The 19,107-nt window shown below is 38.1% G+C and overlaps 1 pseudogene; it reads left to right on the plus strand.

Annotated features, from left to right (window-relative positions):
* Nucleotides 1–3,902: 3,902 nt before the first annotated feature.
* LOC138142072 (crooked neck-like protein 1) lies at nt 3,903–6,774 on the plus strand (annotated as a pseudogene).
* The last annotated feature ends 12,333 nt before the right edge of the window (nt 6,775–19,107 follow it).

Consider the following 19,107-nt stretch of genomic DNA (forward strand, 5'->3'; position numbering starts at 1 on the left):
TGCTGCTCAGTTCTTATCTTTTCCTGTGGCTGAATTCCGAACTCCTGGGCTCCTTCTCCTCCCACAGGCGGCAGTTGCTCCTGGCTTCTGCCCAGGTCCCGATGCAGGCAGCTCACCATTCCTGCTCTCAGCTCAGCGAAATCCGCATGCAGGTCATTCTTCTCTCCTGCTCCATGGCTCCACAGAATCACAGCTACCACACCTGGGAAACAAACAATTATCCCAGTCCCCATACTTTCCTTTTACTCTGCAGATCCTGTTCGTGACGCCATTTTTGTAGCGGCAAGCACCCCAAGCACATCCTCAGGGTTTGCCACCCATACAGGTTCTTGGATCTGCTTTGATAAAGGAAAGCAACTCAAAATGGGTTAACAAGCTTATTTTAATCAGTCAGACATATATCGTTTACCTTGTTCAGGGGAAAAAGGTCAGCACCCCGAACTTCAAAGCATGCAGGCAGAATTATCAAGACAGAAACAGATCAAGTAGACAGATTTCCAAACTGTCCAACCATTACATCCATACCCAGTCAACATCTGGGTTTTTCAAAGCCAGGGGGGCTCTGGACAACGGCTTTTCAGAATACAGATCAAATCACAGAACACTTCTCAAAGTGAGCCCCCAAAACAAAGCCACACATCAGGGCTTATATAGCCTTCTCCTGGCTCAGAGAATGTAACAACCTTATTGACTCACTGGCCAATCAAGTAGTATCTACTGAAAAACAAGCCTCCCACCCCAGGCTTCAGGTGCACTTTAGCCTAGGGGCAGGGAAGATCTTTAAATTTGCATTTCCATTACACTGTGTCAATTTTTTTTGGCATTTCTAGAAGGATTGTGGTTAAGCTTAAGAAACAGGGAGAGAAGAACACAAGCATCTTCAGTTAAAGGGACTGAGTACAGGCAAGGATCTTTCTATTTCCAATGGTGTTTAGAAAGAAGTTTACAAAAGAGGAATACACATTCTGTAAGAAAGCTTCTCTGTGTCTGTCTGCACTGATTTAATCAGTCTTGCCCTTTTGTCGTCAGCCACCCAAGTGGAATATTATTAGGAGGAGAGGCATACAAAGACAAAAACAAAAACAAAAAACCATACAACAAATCATAACATCACAGAATGGTAGAACTGGAAACCAGAAGCAATGGACTTCCAAAGAGTACCAATCAACTGGCAGCCATGGCAACAAGATGTGCAAAGTAAAACCATTGAGTTATGCTGAACTTTGTGATGGTAGAGGTAGGTATTTAAAAAGACAGGCTACTTCCATGGGGCATTATGGGCCTTGGGGGTCCCCAGCCAATTTACTAATGTAGAATTCAAACATTCTGGCTGCAGATCTTCTTGAGGGTGGCAAAGTGTAAGCTCCAGACTTTATTTCCTGTCAAATTGAATATATCTTTGAGTGCCTTATAATCAAAATCTCAAATCCGATCATAATGGATTGTGATAGGGAAGCCATACATTGAAAATTACTTTTTTTACAATGCCTTGCCTACTGTGTAAAAGCCTATGTGGGTCCATGCTTACTGAGTGAACCAGATATGGCTTCTGTTTTTCTAATCCCCTTCTAGATAATGCTTTCTTGGACTTTATGTAGGATTGGTTATGTTTTAGTACAATCTTCTGTTGGGAAGCTCTGTCTTCTGCATCAAAGTGCCCTCTAGGAGACTGGGTTTTTATCCCCAGGTGCCATGATCCTTTCTCTTGGTTTATGTCATTGTTTCTAGGTCTCTATCTACATTTGTCTTCCCTCACAGCTGACACATACTCAACTCTTATCTGTACTCTAGTTCTGGCTGTGGACATTCAATTAATCCCTTGCCTGAATCTCTCTCTGGCTTGCTATTCACTCATACTAAGAATTAAGTTTAGTAATTTATGTGCGACAGTTTACTTCAAAGCTAAGAACTCTAATTTGTGAATGAGATGACCAGTTTCATTATCACAGGTCCTTACTAAAAAGTGTAATAAACTTCTTCACTGTCCCAGTATAAATTGACCCCAAGCCCTCAAGGGTAGCATCAGGATATTAAGCAAAGGACTTGTGTGTGTCTGCAGAAGTCAGCACTGGTGCATATGTGAAGCACCAAGTCCTTAAAAAGCAGATCACATTTCTCATCCCAGTGATCTTCAAATAATAACAAAGGATTTGGACCGGATTGCTCCTATTTCTCTTTCATATTTTTAGTAATCCTCAATCATGTGCTCACGAGTGAAATCCCTGAAAGCCTTTGTAGTAATGACTGAGTTCTCCAAAAATTGTCAGTTATAGTCACTGGATCTTCAAAATATCTTCAGTTCTTGAAAATTCTTGGGGCATGTCCAGGGGACAAGCACTTGTCTCCTCAGGGTCAATATTCACTCCCTGTTAGATACTATGTGACCAATATAATTTACAGAGTTTCTGTATAACTGGCACAAGTCATTGTCAGTTTTATTAACTTCTACTCTATTCTGATGCTTTAAATAGTCTCTCATCAGGTTCTTCCAACATCTTTCCAAATAGGACAAGTTTTTTTTTAAAGGATTGTCCAGATTGCAGTCTATTCATGTAACCATTTCTTTTTCCTATGAGCTACTAAAATTGACAGGTACAAGAATATATATCTGGTATACACTCAAACTTTCCTGTTAGAATAACTCATTGAGAGGAGGGAAGATTTCCTTCTCTCTTTTCATACCCCTAATGCCTAGCATCTGCCTGGTTCATAGACTTAATATTCTTAATGACTCAACTACTCTGCTCCATTGATGATTTCTATTTTTAACTGGTATTCAATATTTTTGATGGGTAGTCTTTATAATATAATTTGAGACCAAATCATACTAAAACCCTCTAAGCGTGAGTGAAGAATGACATCAGAACCCTCTGTGTCCATTCCTTATTCTATACTCAGGCATGTGATTTGAACTGGGTTCAATCTTGGGGAACCTGTTCACTATTAAAAGTGGGCTAGACTCACCATTTCTATATTTTTTGGTTCATTACTCACCATAGTGTCCTGAGGATGATTCTTCTTCTGGTGGTAAGCCCTTGGCCCTTAACCAGGCTGATCCTTAGACAATAGACACACAATCAGTTCATTTCAGAGTCCTATGCAAAACTCTTCTACTTTGGTAAAAATTGGCAGAATTTCCTTTAAAATATTACTTATCAAAAAAGACACTAACTTATTTCCTGTGTCTGTGCATTTTGATTTGTTAAACCTTAAAAGTTAGGGTAAAGGAAGCAAACAAGTTAGGTGATATACAGTTATTTCATTTTATTCCCTTAAAGTTAGCTGATAAATGCAAGATTTAACAAAGATTTTATATATTTTTGCACAATCCCAAGATGTTTGTGTCCCTCAGATTTATGACGTCCATGTGAATACAGGACAAATGACAAGATAGTGGAGATATACATTCCCAAAATGTCTCTGTCTTCCCTATCAGAAACATACCCCCAAAAGAAGAGAATTTCTGAATTTCCAGGCATCCTCTCACAAGGCGAGCGGGGTGGGGGGGGGGGGGGGGGGGGGGGGTGAGTGTGGGTAGGAGGTATAACTATTCTGGATCTTACCTGGTCTTTCAAGTTGCAGACACAGCAAAGGGCATTTTAAAGCAAAGCAAAGCAGTCTGTCTGATTAATTCAGACTTTGGATACATTTAATATTTAATGATTATCACATTACATCAGGAAAAGAAATGATCTTAAATGTCAAACTACAAACTAGATTGTTGTTAAAGATGAAATTTCCAGAAGATATGACAGAAACTGTTTATTATTAGTGGTTTATTCTGGAGGAGTGCTGCAGAGGTTCATAATCAACTGTAAAATGCTTGGGCAGCATACAAACCACATTCAACCAGTTTTTGAAATGTCTTGCCCTCTTAAAGTGAATAAAAATGCACTTACCTATATAAATGAAAAGTTACTTTCCACTTCTATAGATACCTTGTATACAACTATTTATATACCTGTTTATATACAAGTGGTCTCGTCCATTAAAATGTAAGTTCATCTAGGGCAGGGATTATTTTTCTTTGTATTGTAAATATCATACATGAGGAACTGCAAGTCGGAAAGTATGTAAAGTCTGTGCAAGTAAAAACAAGCTGAGACTACAGAGCCCAAGATGCAACACGGCCGAGACGCCTGACCTCTAGATGACGTGTTTCCACAGTGGTGTCGCTTTGCATTCTAGGAGTGGTAGTCTATGCTGTTTTCCTCCTTTACCCAGAGTAGACTGAGCTCTATTCCAGGTTTCAGTACAATACACTTTTGCTTGGAACGCCTGCAAAACTTCTCCCCGATACCCAAACCATGGGGAATATACAATAGTTAGAATACGTGCAAACCCTCCGCTGCATCAAACAAACCCATCTTACTTGGACCACCCCAGCTACAGCTTTCTCCTCTCTGATCCCGGGATAGACGTCAGAACGCCGGTTACTATAGAAACGGCGTCTTTTCTGTAGCGGTAACGAAGGGTGAAGGCTCACGTCTGGGTGACTACAGTTCCGTTTCCGGTCCCTACTTCGCGTTTTCTTGGTCTTCTTGAGCTCCTGGTAGGAGAGTCAGGGAAGTTGCACAGAGCTTAGAGGACGCCACCTGCAAATTGGAACAGACTTTGAAAGAGTCGGGGCCCTTAGGGGCGGCCAGGTGGCTCAGCGAGTAAGAGCACCGGCTCCAGTGTCGCGATGACCTGGATCAAATCCGGGCTTAGATACTCAGCACCACACCCAGAAATAATAACTGGCCGTGTAACCTTGAGCAAGTTACTTAACCCCAAAGGCTTAAAAAAAAGAAAGAAAGAAAGAGTCGGGGCCCATACCCTCAAACATGGCAGCCTCTGCTGCAACTGGAAAGCAGCGGATCCCAAAGTGGCTAAGCTTTTTAAGGGAAGCTAAAGCAAGAGAGCTTGAAATTGTTCCACCACCCACCTCAACAGAGGATGGCAGATGAAGAACTAAATTATTATAAACTAAGGAAAAGAAAGACTTTTTAGGACAATATAAGAACAGAGCTGTTGTTAGTAATTGGATAAAATATGCACAATGTAAAGAGAGTACGAAAGAAATTCAAAGGGCTTCCTGGGATGTGGAGTATCCAAACATTCCTCTCTGGCTAAAATATGCGGAAAAGGAAATGAAGACTCTCCAAGTAAATAATGCCCGAAAATATCTGGGATCAGGCCATCACAACTCTTTCCCGGGCAATTAAATACATTTATGAGGAGAAGATGTTGGGAAATATTGGTGGAGGCCGATAAGTATTTGTAGGCTGGATGGAGCAAGGCTTTGAAATGAGATATAAATAAATATAAATAAATGAGATATAAAGAGGTGGATCAGGCATTTATGAAATATTATTGCCCTTAAGCACCCTGATGTTAATAACTGGGTCAAGTATGCTCCCTTTGAAGAAAAACATGACTACTTTGCTCATGCAAGGAAAGTATATGAAAGAGCTGTAGAAGTCTTTGGAGATGAGCATATGGATGAACATCTCTGTGTGTCTTTTTCAAAATCTGAAGAAAATCATTAAGAATTTGAAAGGGTACAAATGATCTACATTTGTACATCTACATTGACAGGATTTCAAAGCAGGAAGCCCAAGAACTCTTCAAAAATCACACAATCTTTGAAAAGAAATTTGGGGATAGGCAAGGTACTGAAGACATCATTGTGAACAAAAGGAGATGCAAGTATGAAGAGGAAGGGAAGGCCAATCCACACAATTATGATGCCTGGTTTGATAATATACAATTGGTGGAAAGTGATGCAGAACCAAATTCTGTTTGCCAATGTGCCACTGATCTAACAGAATAGGCATTGAAAGCAGTATCTCCACCTTTGGATTGCCTATGTACTCCATGAAGAGTTGGAGGCAAAGGATCCAGAGAGGACCAGACAGGTATATTAAGCTTCTTTGAACATGATTCCTTGCAAAAAGTTTACATTTGCCAAAATATGACTATTGTATGCTCATTTTGAAATAAGAAAAATCTACTATTTGCCAGAAGAGCTTTTAGGAACTTCTACTGGCAAATGTCCCAAAAACAAAGTTTTAAAAATAGCTGCAGACTCAAGAATTTGATTGATGCCAGAAACTTTATGAAAAGTGTCTGGAATTTGCCCCAGAAAATTGCACATTATGGATCAAATTTGCTGAGAGCCTAGGCAATAAATGAATTGGCTATTAGCTAGCCATGCTTACACATGTCAGAAGTGCTTTAAAAATCTTATTTTGATTTTGAAATTGAATAAGACGAATCTGTAAAAAAAACAAGAAGTCTTACCAGAGAATACTGCAATGAACACATGTCAAAGTATGGATCAGTGACTCAATTTGAGCTGTCTGCAGGAAATGAAGAAAGTTTAACTATATGCAGTCAAATTTATGAGGAAGCCAACAAACTATGAGAAACTGTTAAGAGAAGGAAGAAAGACTTATGTTGTTAGAATCCTGGTGAAACTTGGAGAATGAGTTTGGAACACAGTCTCTTAAAGAGAGAGTGGATAAACTCATGCTAGAGAAAGTTAGGAGGAGAAGCAGCAGGCAGATAGGTCTGATGCTGGCTGGGAAGAATACTATGATTATATCTTTCCAGAAGATGCTGCAAACCAGCCCAACCTCAAACTGCTGGTGATGGCCAAACTTTGGAAGAAACAGCAACAAGAAAAGAATGCTGCAGAGCAAGATTCAGACAATAACATGGATGAGAGTGAATCTTGACCTTTTCCTTGTTGCTTTTTTGTTATTTTTAGAAATTCTTCAGTTATTGTGACTTAGGAAACTTTTGTGCACAATTTTTTTTTAATCAGTGGTGAATCTTGTACCATTGTATGCTATAAAATATTCCTACGCATAATAGAAATGCAAATTTAAAGATCTTCCCTGCCCCTAGGCTAAAGTGCACCTGGAGCCTAGGGTGGGAGGCTTTTTCAGTAGATACTTCTTGATTGGCCAGTGGGTCCAGAAGGTTGTTACATTCTCTGAGCCAGGAGCAGGCTATACAAACCCTGGTTTGAGGCTTTGTTTTGGGGCTTACTTTGAGAAGTGTTCTGTGATTTGATCAGATGAGACTCTGGGAAGCCGTTTTTTGGAGCCCCCCAGCTTCGAAAAACCCAGATGTTGATTTGGTATGGATGTAATGGTTGGACAGTTTGGAAACCTGTCTACTTGATCTGTTTCTCTGTCTTGATAATTCTGTCTGTATACTCTGAAGTTCAGGGTGCTGACCTTTTTTCCCCTGAACTAGGTAAACGATATATGTTTGACTGATTAAAGTAAGCTTGTTAACCCATTTTGAGTTGCTTTCCTTTGTCAAAGCAGATCCAAGAACCTGTGTTGGCAGCCACCCTGGGGACTACAAAATGCTGCTACAAAATGGTGACGAGGATGGGATCTGCAGAATAAAAGAAAAGTGTGGGGGCTGGGATAATTGTTTGTTTCCCAGTTGTGGTAGCTGTGACTCTGTGGAGCCATGGACCAGGAGAGAAGAATGGCCTGCATGCGGACTTCACTGAGCTGAGAGCAGGAATGGTGAGCTGCCTGCATCAGGACCTGGGCAGAAGCCAGGAGTGGCTGCTGCCTGCGGGAGGAGAAGGAACCCAGGAGTTCAGAATTCAGCCACAGGAAAAGATAAGAACTTGAGCAGCAAAGCAGGGGCACTGAATGTGTTTCCTTGCTGCATCCCATAGTTTGGGACCGAAGGGGAGGATGGACTTGTGACTATGGTGGGTGGGATGAAGTGCCTTGGACCCCCAAGGACCCCACCTTGTTGGTTTTGTTGCCCAGCCCCCTCTCTGTTCTTGGAAGCAGGGGCTGGAGCTGTGTGAGGAGAAGGACACCCTCCCTCCGCCCAAGAGAACTTTATTTGGACTCTTGTTTTGAATTGAGGTGATAATGCAATGTACTTTGTGTTTGTTTAAGGCCTGGTGGCCACTTTGGTAACTTTAGTTCTGTATCTAAAAAATGTGACCTAAGAGATGTTTAGTGCTAATTCAAAAGTAAATTGACTATGCTATGGGCATAAAAGATCTTGAGGCCAAATGTAATGGAAATGCAAATTTAAAGATCTTCCCTGTCCCTAGGCCCTTTGACAGGCTTAAGAGACTCTTGAGAACCTTCCTTGATTTGAAAATATACTCTGCCTCCTAATAGGCTGAATGTGGTCACATGGAGCCTGGATCTGCTTTGACAAAGGAAAGCAACTCAAAATGGGTTAACAAGCTTACTTTAATCAGTCAAACATATATCATTTACCTAGTTCAGGGGAAAAAAAGGTCAGCACTCCGAACTTCAGAGTATACAGACAGAATTATCAAGACAGAGAAACAGATCAAGTAGACAGGTTTCCAAACTGTCCAACCATTACATCCATACCAAATCAACATCTGGGTTTTTCAAAGCCGGGGTGCTCTCAACAATGGCTTCCCAGAATCTCATCTGATCAAATCACAGAACACTTCTCAAAGTGAGCCCCAAAACAAAGCCTCAAATCAGGGTTTATATAGCCTGCTCCTGGCTCAGAGAATGTAACAACCTTCTGGCCAATCAAAAAGTATCTACTGAAAAACAAGCCTCCCACCCCAAGCTCCAGGTGCACTTTAGCCTAGGGGCAGGGAAGATCTTAAAAATTTACATTCCCATTACACTACATTAATATTAAGGAAATTGTAAAGAAAAGACATAAAAAATTTATTCTTCATAACATATTTAACTTCTTTGTAGATAACATTTAGTGCCTTTTCAAAATACAGAACTTTTTAGATGTCTTAGATTGGACTGATTATATAACTTCCTATTCACAAGAAAATTTTCAAATATCTTGTCAGGTAGTAACTTTCATGTTTCTATACTATTTCCTACTAAACGTATCATTATATCATTTTTTAAATATGTAAAATATGGACTACATCTTGGTTTTTATACATGTAGGATTGGGTAAGCATGCTCTTTTCCTTTATACAAATCATTGGAATAAATGATAGCACCAAGACAAACACAGATACCCTACTTAAGACCTTCCAAGGTGACACTGAACCACCAATACTTCTTCTTTCAGTGAATTCTGAATCTACATAGGTATACTATTACCAGCTTTTTTTTTTTTTTTTTGAGAAAAAAGAATCATGTCTTATAGATCTTCAAATCCACCTTTCACAGGGCCCAGTCAGTTCATTCTATATGCAATTTTAAACCTTGACAAAATTAGATACTACCAACTTTGTTAAGAAAAAGATAGCATTGATTTAGAAGATTCTTTACTAGTTATAAAGATAAAACTATTTTCAAATATAGATTGACTGGTTTTAAAATAGAAAAATATCTCCACCATAACAAAGTAATACTTTCACTACAATAGGACAAGCAAGCACGAATCAAATTACTTAACATCTTTTTTATTTTTATATGTGTAAATTGTACATAATTTCAATAATTTTAAAGGCATAGAACTTATTTAGAGAAACCACATCATGCCTTTTTTTCTAGCAAATAAGTGTACAACACAACTTCTGTTTTGAATTTCCATGTTTATTAGATTTTTTTCTTAATTCTTATTGAACAATAATTAAATCTTATCCTGGAAGCATATTGATCTACTTGTAGAATAGGAGACACCAAAATGTAAAGAACTTGTCAATAAGTCTAGCCAGCTAAGAGGGAGCCATCTCCAGTCATCCCGATTTATATCTTGCCACTGGACCCAAATGGCTTTGGAACAGAAAATGAGACTTTGCACAGCCTTGCTTTCCTTAAACCAAATTCACTTGCAAGTCATGGTATTACTTTCCTGATGTCATGATCTTATTTGAGAATGAAGGACAACCAACCTGTGAGTAGTACAGGCTGCCCCACTGGGGACCCAACTGGCCAGTTCCAGTTGGGCAATGCAGTTCCTTTTTTCTTTGCTTTCCTTTCCTCTCCTAGCTTCTCCTCTCCTCTCCCTTTGGCCACACTGAGTATCATACCTTTTACCTGCAGGTGCTCTGCCCAAAGGAATGTAAATTTTGATCTGATGAAACCTCAGGATAGCTTGGGGTTTATAGGCTAGATTTCTTTCTTAAGAACCAGCCTTAAACCCAATGCACTCTGGCTCTCATTGGTTGGCCAACAATAGATCCCAGTCCAAGCCCAACTTAGTGGTCATTGTTTGGGCCCCAGGTTGGCTCAGTGTAAATGTAAATAGCAATTGTTTCTGTTTTGGCCAGAAATTGTGAAGGTTCCCCTCCCAGATTGATTTTTTTTTTTTTGGACTAGGTAAAAGAGGCCATTCTTTGTGTCATTTCTTACCTAGCCTTAATCAATGAATTGGCATTACCTCAAAATGAGACCTGGGGAAGACCTAAGCTTAAAAAGGCCAAGATCTCCCACAGCACCCAGGGCCATTTCCAGTTGTCCTGATTTATATCTTGCAACTGTACCCAGATGGCTCTAGAGGAGAAAGTAAGGCTGGTGACTTTGCATAGCCCTGTGTCATTAAATCCAATTCACTTGCAAGTCATGGCATCACCTTCCTGATATCATGGTCTTCTTTGAGGATGAAGGACAAACAACAGACTGTTTGATGAGGTGAGTTTGATTCCTAGTGTTATTCTTTCTGGAAACATTTACTCCAATATACTTCCATGATTGATTTCCAGTATTATTTACTTATCCAGAAAGAGAAAAAAAAAAAGACTAATCATAATTACATATAAAGCTGTTGGTGGAATCAGGGATAAAATTTAGATCTTTTCCTTTCTATTATAAGTAGAGGATGGTCCTGTGTTATTGCTGTTTTAATAGGATACAGGATATATACATCACTATTTCAAGGATCTATGATTTTACCTATGTGTAGACAACCTCCTAATAAGAAACTGCAATATGTAAGTGGGTCGTGAGTTGGAGTAGTTTGCAAAAAAAAAAAATCATCTGGTGACAACTTCTGGTGAAGTTACCCTTAAATTAGGGATAATCCTTGGTCAAGAGTCAGTCACTGAGTTTATCCTTAAAGTTCTTTCTGATCATTAGGACCTTCCAGAATTCATTCCCTGCTGGCATATAAGAATCCAGGGTTATTTCAACACCATGAGGCATCAGAATAAGGCCTTAGTAAAACTTAATATGAAATGGTAGGGGCAGCCACGTAGCACAGTAAGAGCACAGGCTCCAGTGTCAGAACGACCTGGAGATCAAATCCCGGGCTCAGACACTTAGCACCCACCCAGAAACACCTGGCCATGTAACCTTGAGCAAGTTACTTAACCCCAATTGCTTAGGGGTGGCCAGGTGGCTCAGTGAGTAAGAGCACGGCTCCAGTGTCGGGATGACCTGGATCAAATCCGGGCTCAGATACTCAGCACCACACCCAGAAATAACTGGCCGTGTAACCTTGAGCAAGTTACTTAACCCTGATTGCTTTAAAAAAAAAAGGAAAAAAAATGAAATGGTAAACAAATTGTCACAGTTCTACACATACTACAGTCAATATTATATACTCAGTGATCTAGTTTAAAATGGTATAGTTTTGTTTTCTTCTAGTTTAGAACAGGGTCTGTTAATTATCTCACTAAGAAATAACTATATTAATTGCATAACCCCGAGAGGGCAAAACAATGAATTCAATAAGAAATTAATTTATAAGTAAAAATAAGACATTTATCAGAGGATTCCCCCCAAAAACAAGATGTCTAAAAAAGGGCTATCTTTTCTTTATTAAATGTTTGCCAAAAGGATATGAAATTGAGATTTTTCTTCAGTAGTTATGATGGACTCTGAAGATAGAGAGGAAAGAAGTCCCACATAATTCTGCAGGCATCAATGTGGCAGGCACCTGTCATGTTCTGAGTTCACACTTTCTAGAAAGTTCTTACATAGGCCTTGAGGAGAGTCTAGCTCAGGGGTGGGGAACCTATGGCCTCAAGGTCACATGTGGCTCTCTAGGTGCTCAAAGGCTGCACCCAAGGACCTAGGAAGCCACATATGGCCTTGAGGCCGTAGGTTACCCACCCCTGACCTAGGGTATAAAAGGCTGTTGATGGAGAGGGGAGAGAAATATAGTCAATTTGGGGTCAATGGCCAACCTGCTGTATATGGCAGTCAGAAATATTGGGGCCTAGAATAACTGTGGCTATTATAATTATCTTCTGAACCAGTATCCTTATAATTAAACTAAATCTGCGACCAGGAATATCTCAAATAGTACCTTTAAAGTACTATATAAAGTATATGCACAAAGTTGATAACAAAATTGTAAGTAGACATAATGGCACAGAAATTCTATGTATTCTCAACAAACTGCTGCAATGGTAATGGGAATTTGAAGATCTTCCCTGCCCCCTAATAGGCTAATGTAATCACATGAAGCCTGTGGTGGGAGGAACTTGTGGAAGGGTGGAACAGAGTCCACAGGAAGCTGGGAGTCTGAGCAGCTAGATGGTGGGAGAGCATGCAGCAGGAAACAGCTAGGCTTGTGAGTGTTTGCCCCCTATTGTGACAGCTAGGCTTGTGAGTGTTTATGGGAAGGCTAAAGGATGGTGTGGCTCTCTGCTATGTTATGGTGTATTAATTTCTTTGTTGCTATGATTGATTCAGTCTTCTGGTTTGGGGATTTGGTTTTCTGGTGTCTGAATAAATGTTTTCCTTCTGTCTTCTATATGTAGAGTCTGTTATATTTTGTGATTGGGAGCTATACCAGTCACAGTCAGTGCTATGAATACTGTGTGGTGCTACAACCACCCAAGGCAAAAAGCATATTTTTATAGCATATCAAGCCACAGAGCATTCTTTCTAGAAAATGGACAAGCCTATAAATGAAGTGAACCTATAACAAAAGTGAACCTATAACAATTACCTGACTATATATACTTTCAAGAATGTTAAAAGTAGGTTCACAGATTGAGAGTTGAAAAAGAATTGAGGTAATTGGGGCCACCCCCTCATTTTAAAAATGAAGAAACTGATACCAGAGAGGTGAAGTCACCTGCCCAAATTCATACAGCTAAGTAGTGGAATCACAATTTGTTATCACATCCAGCCAGCATTCTTTCCACTGCCTTTTTGACATTTACTTAGTTTACCACAACTAACTTTTTTTTTCCCCACATGGATACATTAGTTAATGATGGAGAAACACATATAAAGTGTAATTCATTTTTTTTCCTTCCCCTCAGGGTTGAGGGTGATAGTCTAAAAATGAATATGGATAACATTTTCCTGTATCCAACCCTACCCAACCTTCCAAGGAATCTCTGGTCTAAAGTGAATTCCATTCAATCAAGTTTGGATAGTCTGTTCAAGAGTGACAGGATGTCTGTCACTCTCTGATGAGTGAGCTCATTTCTCTTTATAAAGTGGAACCAATCAGAGTTGATTGACACCTTCAGGAACATTCCTCTTCCAAAAACGCATTTAAGATGTGAACCTACCACCATAATTGTCTTTGATTTAAGAGAAAGAGAGCCATCCTTTTATTAATAAAATAATTAAATTACCCAAAAATTATGTGTCTCAAACTTCTTACAACAGCACAAAGGATAAAGTGCTACAGTTACACTGCATCTTTTTTTAGGGAAAAAAAAGATTCCACCTCTGGAAAAGTTACAAAAACTTAAGTTACAATTTTAATGATCAGAGATTTAGTAATGGAAAAGATTTTGAAATCAAGTCATTTCATGGGAACTGAGACAAATATAGGGCAGTGACTTGTTCAGAGTAGTAAGTAGTGGGCAAGAGAAGGGATACTCAAACTTAGATTACGTATCCATTTCCTGCACTCTTTTTACTATACCAGGCAGCATCAAACCCAATCAACTATCGTAAAATTTGCAAATATGTCTTTTGTAAATAAAGGTGACATTAAAAACCAAAGAAATGAACACATTTTAAAATACATACAAATGTAATTAAAACATGGAAGCTCATTAAAAAACTTTAATTTTTACTAAGTACTTAACCTGTTAATAACAAAGGACTTAGTACTTTTAAAGTTTTCAAGGCATTTTATGTACATTATCTAATTTTAGTCTCACAACAACCCTGTCTAGACCTATAAGTTCCAATGGGAAGCACCTGGTGTAAAAAGTTCCTCTACAGATGCAAATTATCAGCTCCTCTGTAGTTTCAGTTTTAAAGAATTGTCTGGAGCACTAATGTTAAGTAATATACCCATAGTCACACAACTAGTATGGCTTAGAAATAGGTCTTGAACCAAGTTGTCTTTACTCCACATGGCTGGTACTCTATCTAAATAAACTGTTTCTCCAGGGAGGTACCACAGGTATCATCATACATTTTATAGTTAAGGAAATTCAGACTAAAGCAACACAGTAGGAAGTGGCAGAGGTAGGGTTTGCTTCCAAGTCTAGTATGCTATGGACCCACCACAGTGCCTCCTGCATCAAGTATTGCCAAGCCTTTTCAACTCATCAAACAAAAAAAATCCTGCTAGAAGAACGAAAAGTTCACTACTAATTTTATTTCTTTCTTTATGGAACAAATTCTCTTAAGGACTATCATGAAAAGAATAAAAATCTCCAAAAAACCAATCTGAATATAATAAAAAAAATTGAACATTTTGTGTATCTAATCTCTGATAAGTATAAAACATGCCTATTAAACTTACCTTAAAGGGGAGGAGCTCTTCATGTATTACTCTCATGCTTTTTTTTAAGTTTGAAAAAGTCACTGTCAGTCTTAAAACATTATGTGTCAAATTTCAAAGTTAGTATAATATATTATACTAGAAAAAGTTTTATCATGGTCCATAAGATTTCTATCACTGAACCATGGTATAATTTAACTCACTTTATAACAAAGTTAAATCTAAATGAAAAATGTGGTGGTCCAAAACTGATGCAACTATACTAAATATATTTTCAGTATAGTCTTAATATTTAGCAACCATTATACTATATTTTATCTTCAAAAAATCACCTATCATACAAAAACTCATGTCTATTTCCTAGGCAATTAATATAGTAGCTAAAAGAGGCAAACATCAAGTTTAGTTTTCACACATCTATGTTCAAGTACTTAAAAAAAGTGCTAAGAAATTTACTTTTTTCTTAAAAACAAGAGTCAAATGTTTTATATAATCTTATCAATTTTATAATGCAATGCCTTTGAGATGTTGAAGTCCCAATGGAAACAAAATGAGGGAAATCCAAGCTGGATAGCAGAAACCTTCACATAATTTTTGTCATTGCAAGGTCGTATCACGAGTTCACAAAAGAAATGCATAACTATTAATCAACATAAACATTATCCTGGATTTAAATCATACACCACATCATCAATTCAACAACAAATTGAGAAAATAGTTTAATGTCTCTCTTTAAAGGAAATGACAGTTTTCTTTTCTAAAATAAAATAAAACAATGGTTATGAAGTCCAGCGCCACCAAGCTACCTTCATTCTGTCCCAAACAGCTGTAAGAGAATCAAAAGCAGGACGGACATCCAAGATGGTAAACTGATAGTCCTTATTTACTTCTCCACCATCATAATAATCAATAACATATCTAACTTCTGTTCCACAACGATTAACAATCCAATCATGTCTGTCAAAAGGCAATTCATATCTGAAATGAAAACATGCTAGTCAGTACAGGCTTTGTATAATACAATTAAGTAGTTCAGAATTTACAACACTTGTATTGCTCTCAAGGAACTTACCAACTATATGCAGAGATAAAGATAACACAGAAAACAAAGAACCGTATAATATTCAGTTAGTAGAAATGTTGTGACACTAAATGTAGTAATAATTCAGTGTAGGTTGTAGTTGTCAGGGAAGGCCTCATGGGAGAGCTGAGACTACAACTTGGCTCTGAAGAATTGGGTTAGGTAGAAAAGGAAGAAAATATTACAGGGAAGAGTACCAGCAGGAAAAAAAAAAGGCTAGAATGTGGAAATAAGGTACAAAATTTTTGGGTCTGAGGAAATGAGATCAGCTTCACCAGATTAAGGAGAAAGAAAACACTGGAAGTAGTAGAACTAATGTTGGATAGATAGGTAGTGAGGAACATATTATCAAGGATCTTGAAAGTAAGAAAGGGGAAAATGGACTTGATATCATAACAGGAAGAGAATTACTACATGTTGTTTTGCAGGGAAATAACACGAGACCAGAGTTTATACAGTTTAGACAGCAAGGGCAGAGAATGGAAAGGAAGTAGAAAGGCAAGACTGACTAAAAGGCTGCTGTGAGAATTCAGGGATTAGTTAATAAGAGTCTGAAATATAGTCCAAGTAGTAAGAGTGATAAGGGCCAAAACAACAACAACAAAATAGTTGTTGCTACTCCTTGGGAAAACTGTTAGGAGTTTTAGGAGGAAAGATGCAGATTTTTGTCTTGGTCTTGTTAAGCCTGACATGTTAAGTGAAAAAGCTGTATAGGGAACTGGAAATAGGTGAATAGGGTAAAAATTAAGGTAGGAAATATAGATACACGAATCATTAACACAGTAATAACAGTCAGACTCATAAGTGGGCAAATCTTCTGAGACAGTATGAAATGAAAAAGCCAAAGAATCATTGAGAGAGCTTTGAAGGACAAGGTGTCATTCATGGTTAAGATGAAGAAAGTGTGAGGAGTATTAGTCTAATAAATCTAAAACCAGCATCTGACAGATAGTGATACCCAGAGTCCTTTATTTTAATCTTAACTCCAAAATAACAACCTCACTGCCTAATTCAATAGACTTTTTTCACTTATGATGGCCCCTTTCTTCACTATAGCATATAATCCTGTCAACTATCTCTCCTCTTGAGGAGCACAGAATACAAATTGAAGGGGGGGTTCAGAGGTCATTCACCCCCATACCTGACAGCATTTTCTTTATAACATTTTTAACATATATTTGGCCTCTCTCTGTTTGGAGACCTCTGAGATGAGGAATACATTGAGACAATTCATTCTCCTTTTGACAGTCCGAATTGTTGTAAAGATGTTGATTATATCAAGTTTGTATGTCTTTTGTTGCTCTTTTCCCCACTATTTGTAACACTGAAATCTCCTGTTCCCCTTTTTACTTGTTTCACCATGTCTTTTTCATATTCACTGGTTTCTTTTCCATCTCCTAAACTCAGAAAAAAAATCAAAATGTGCTTGACTCTTCTGTCTTGTTGAGCTCATTATCCACGTTCTCTATTAATTCACTCAGATGACTTCCAAATCTCCATCTCTAGCTCCAAACTCTTACAAAGAGCACAAGTCTAAGATTTCCAAATTTCTAAAGAATATTTCTATCTAAATTTTCCCCATACCTCCAAGTCAATATGCTCCAAATATCCAGATTGAAATTTACAATTTTACGCCAAGCATGAATAAGGAAGTTATCAAATCTCACTGATTTTATCTTTTCATTACCTGCTCCCATCATCTAATTAGGATATTCTCTCTCCTCACCCAGATAATTATTAAAAAGCCTATTTATTGGTTTTCTTGCCTCCATACATCCCCAACCCAATTTCTCTCTAGTTATCATAATCATCTCAGCTACAGACAAGCACATTAATACCTTGCTCAAAAACCTTGTGTGGCTTATCCAATGTCAAATTAATACAGTATAAATTCCTTCGTCTGAAACTTAAAGCCTTCTACAATATAACCCCAACTTATTTGATAGCCTTCTTTCACATATTCCTCTTCATGCAGTCTTCTTTTCAGCCAAATTAGGTTACTCACCCTCATGTTATTCTTCTGCCTTCTTCCATTTGTGTCTTTCCTCATGCCCTCTCCAGTTACTGGAAATGAAATCTTCTACCACGTCTGCCTATTGAAATCTTTCCATTTCTCCAATGCTTAGTTAAAGTAACACCTCCTCTATAAAGTTTTCCCCAGTCATCTTAAGAGTAAATTATTTCTTCTTACAATTTGTCACAGCTCTTTGTTTTAAATTCTCTTTTCCAGTTGTCATATTTTAATTTGTGCTGCATTTGTCTGTGAACATTTTCTTTCTTCTACTATACTGTAAGCCCCTCAACAGTCACTGTAGCTTGTGGCATTTTTATGTCATTTTTATCTCCAGTGTTTAGTACAATGCTATGCTTATCCTAAGTGCTTAAGTGTCTGCTGAATCGAATTAGGGTAGACTGGTTTCCACAAATGCTTTAAGACAAATTCTAATACAGTTGGACCAACTCCAACTCTATTCTGCTGCAGATAAGCATGCCTAAAATGTGCTAAATTATTTTTAATGAAGGAGCCAATACTGGACATACATTCTAAAGGTAGCTGGATATAATATATACAAGATGATTAAACTTCTGAATTTTTGTACATGAAACTTATGTATTCCAGGATAAGGCAGTATAATGGGAATGGGAATTTTAAGATCTTCTCTGCCCCTTAATAAGTCTAAGGGAATTTGAAGACCTTCCCTGCTTTGAAAATATACTCTGCCCCCTAATAGGCTGAGGGAGACAGATAGGCTTGTGAGTAAATATTTGTCTTGTGTTGGTTTGTGGGGAGGCTAACGGATGCTGTGGCTCTCTGTGCTGTTGTGGCTTCACTTCTTTGCTACTATGATGTAATTGACTTATTGGTTTGGGATTTAGTTTTCTGGTGTCTGAATAAATGTTTTGCTTCTTTATATGGAGAGTCTGTCATATTTTGCGATTGAGCACTATACAGGTATATTTGTGGTGACCGTGGTGCTGTGAATATTGCATTGGCATTACAGGCAGTCTTCCACAAAGGGGAATATAATACACAGTGTACTACTATAAATCAAGATAAGAGAATATGTATAGTTGAACAGAGATTAAGCTATGAAAAGACAGTATTCAAGCACCACTTCCAATCTTCCTTTAAAAAAATAATTAAACATTAGTTCATATTTTATAATACTCTGGGTAAATTTTAGAGTAATATGTAAACTTAGAGCCATTGAAAATATTTCTGGACTGTAACCTACCCCATCCATGAGCGAATTCTAGCTCTTGGTGAATAGTCCTTAGCTTTACCTCCAAATCGGATCAGTGTTGGCCCACATGGGCACTCACTGTAAATACAAATGAAATTACAACAAATTAAAATATTGTTCTTAATAAGTATGTAAGCTAAAACTAAGAATCTTGAAAAAATGTAATATATGTTGACAACCACTATTCTATATTAATGTGAC

The sequence above is a fragment of the Petaurus breviceps genome, unplaced genomic scaffold (assembly GCF_028583685.1).
Source record: "Petaurus breviceps papuanus isolate PSGF00001 unplaced genomic scaffold, PetGlider_PUasm1.0 90515, whole genome shotgun sequence".
Classification (NCBI taxonomy): Eukaryota; Metazoa; Chordata; class Mammalia; order Diprotodontia; family Petauridae; genus Petaurus; species Petaurus breviceps.